Consider the following 3,672-nt stretch of genomic DNA (forward strand, 5'->3'; position numbering starts at 1 on the left):
GTACTTTCTTACAACTTTCTTAATAACATTTTCTTCTTTCCAGCTTACTTTATTTAAGAATACAGTATATAACACATATGACAAACAAAGTACCTGTTAATTGATGATATTACTTGTAAGGCTCTGGTCAACAGTAGGCTAATAGTAGTTAAGTTTTGGGGGAGTCAAAAGTTATACTTGGATTTTTAACCACGCGGGGGTTGGTACCCCAACCCCTGTGTTGTTCAAGAATGAACTGTATATGTATGTACACAACTCTTAACACATATTGGTGGTAAAATATACACATTAAAATGAGAGGTTTTATATGATTATTGCTTACCAGACTTCTCTTTTTTCCATTATTTCTGTTATTCTGTAAATGTCAATTGAACAACTACTGTGTTTTTACAGTAGGGGATGCAAAGCTGAAAATGTCTGATCCTTGATCTCGGAAAATCTGCAGTTTAGTAACTTAGATTCCAAAGAAGGGTGAAGCATCTTCAGGATGGAACCAGATGATCCAATAGGGCATGGAAAAAATATTAGAACCTCTATATTTTTTATCCTAACATTTAAAATTTCTACTTTTGCTTATATTTTATACTGGACTTTATTAATTCATTGGTGTGCATAAAGGAAGTGTATGGGGGAAATAGCCTCTCATTTATTTTAGCAGGATTTTAAATTGGTACAACATAAATGGAAAGCAGTTTACCAACATCTATCAAAATTGTGATTTGATAGCATTTTGACTAGGAATTCCTCTTCTAGGAATTTTTCCTGCATACATGCACACACACACAGGGCTCAAGCACACACACAGAGCATTCAGTGCAGCCTTGTATGTAACAGGAAAAGATTTGCTATGACCTAAATGTCCATCAACCAAGTTATATTACGTCCATACAATGCAATCCCATGCAGCCATTAAAAAGAGTGATGATACTTTTTAAAAAATGTTTTTACATTTATTTATTTTTGAGAGAGAGAGAGAGGAGAGAGACAGAGCACAAGTGGGGGAAGAGCAGAGATAGAAGGAGACACAGAATCCAAAACAGGCTCCAGGTTCTGAGCTGTCAGCACAGATCCCAACACGGGGTTCAAACTCACAAACTGTGAGATCATGACCTGAGCTGAAGTCAGACACTTAACTGACTAAGCCACCCAGGTGCCCTTAGAGTGATGATACTTTTTATTTATTGTCTTGAAGCAATCTCTGAGATCTATCTGAAGGGAGGAAAAATCTAAGTGTAGAACAGTTGTAGGGTATGCTATTTGTTAGTAAATGAAAGAAAATTATGTATTTTCTTATAAATCATGTATATATACATATACGTATACACATAACATTTTTTAACATTTATTTATTTATTTATTTTTAATTTTATTTTTTATTTTTTATAATTTACATCTAAATTAGTTAGCATATAATGAAACAATGATTTCAGGAGTATATTCCTTAATGCCCCTTACCCATTTAGCCCATCCCCCCTCCCACAACCCCTCCAGCAACCCTCAGTTTGTTCTCCATATTTATGAGTCTCTTCTGTTTAGTCCCCCTCGCTGTTTTTATATTATTTTTGTTTCCCTTCCCTTAGGTTCATCTGTTTTGTCTCTTAAAGTCCTCATATGAGTGAAGTCATATGATTTTTGTTTATCTCTGACTAATTTCATTTAGCATAATACCCTCCAGTTCCATCCACGTAGTTGCAAATACACATAACATTTCTTACATATGCAAAGTATTTCTAGAAATGTGCACAAGAACCCAGCCACATTACATTGGTTGACTTTGGGAAGGAGAACTAGTAACTGAAACTCAGTGGAGGGAGGGAGGGAGGGAGGTATTTTACCATATTCCTATTTGCTGTAGGTTAGGTTTTCTGGAAGCAGATGCTGAGAGGGAGTTTGGGGTACAAGGTGTCTGTTAAAAATAAACACCTGTGGAAGGGAGGAAAGGAAGCAGGACTGGGCAGAGGGAGAAGTCTGCCTATGTCTCAAGCCTGACAAAACCTTGGCTAACCCTCTGGGGAGCTATGGAGCACATGGCCTGTCATTACTTTTCTTATCCCTGCACTTCGTTGAGGGTTTGGATGGATATAAAATCCCAACGGTGTGAAGGAAGAGAAGTTATTCTTTGATTAATAAGTCTTCAAACCTTCCCAGAATCTCTTTCAATTTGTTTAAGTCAGTGATACCACCCACCTCACCCATCTTTGAATTCAAAGGCACTTTTAAAAAAAATTATTCATTCATTCATTCATTCATTCATTCATTCTTATTCATTTTTAGGAGACAGAGACAGAGCATGAGCAGGCGAGGGGCAGAGAGAGAGGGAGACACAGGATCCGAAGCAGGCTTCAGGCTCTGAGCTATCAGCACAGAGCCCAATGTGGGGCTCGAACCCATGAACCAGGAGATCATGACCTGAGTCGAAGTCAGATGCTTAACTGACTGAGCCACCCAGGTGCCCCCACAGGTACTTCTTAATTGATGCAAATACTATAATCATGCTTGTTTGTTTGGAAATTTGACAACATATAGAAAAAATCCTAAAGAAATTGGAAGTAGTTGCTTTTGAGGAATAGAAATTGGAAGTGGATGAGGTTGGGCTTGGGACAGTTATTCTTCATCCAGCTGGAGCCCTTTTATGAGTGAAAGGGGGGGCACTATTAAAATTACACTAGGATAATAAACCTAAATTAGAACTATCCCTGGAAAACGGGGATGCAGTCACCCTAATTACAAATCCGGTAGAATTCTTTTGACTTCTTAAACTTTGTACACCTATTTCTTTCTAAACATATAATTAATCTTAAAAGAAGACTCAAAATTTGGAAGCCAATTAGTATAACTTGACAGTCCATGCAGAAATGATGCCTGTGATATTCCTGGGGTTTAACCATCCAGTCTTTGCTTACACACTTTTCCATGGCCCATATCAGTCAGATCAATTACTGGGCAGCTATACTTGTTAGAAGCTTCTTTCATACTTACCAGTTTGTAACTTCCACTAATAGGCAATAATACAGAAGCGCTTTTCTCTTCTCTGACTAGCCTCAATTTTAGAAGTGCGTTGCTTTCATTAGTTTAAAAGAAGTAACACCTATACCCTGACTTACCCCTCAGCTTTTCTGTACCACTGTGCTCTGCTTATTAGTGTTAGAGTGATCAGTGCCCATAGACCTGAAAGGTGGGGAGAGCAGGTTTGCTTAGGGTAAGAAACAAGACTTGAGAAATGATTTAGTGTCTTGAGTAAGGTCATGCATAATCCTACAAGGTAAAAGCCTTATCCGGTTTGATTGGCAAGTGAAAGGCTCATGCATCAGAGAAATCACTGACTTGAGTGATGTATAATCCCTGGCTCCGTGCCTGACCCAATCCTCTATCAGGCTGCCACCATTGCCCTCCTGCTGTCCTATGATGTAGGACATGGCCAAGATTGACAGAGAGAGAAGGTTGAAGGGGCAGTTGTTAAAATGTCACCCACTCAGACTGAAATCCAAATGACTTATTCAGCATGATGCATTTTAATTAATGAGAGTGAAAAAGTGAAGAGGTTATGGTTTCTAATCAAACAAAGTAACACTTTAGTTACTGAAATGCAAATGGCTTAATTGGGAGGGAAGCAAAAGTTAATTAGATCAAAAAGATATATTAAGAAGAGACTAAAAACATTTTTGCCTCAAG

This window comes from Panthera uncia, chromosome A2 (genome assembly GCF_023721935.1).
Source record: "Panthera uncia isolate 11264 chromosome A2, Puncia_PCG_1.0, whole genome shotgun sequence".
NCBI classification, from domain to species: domain Eukaryota; kingdom Metazoa; phylum Chordata; class Mammalia; order Carnivora; family Felidae; genus Panthera; species Panthera uncia.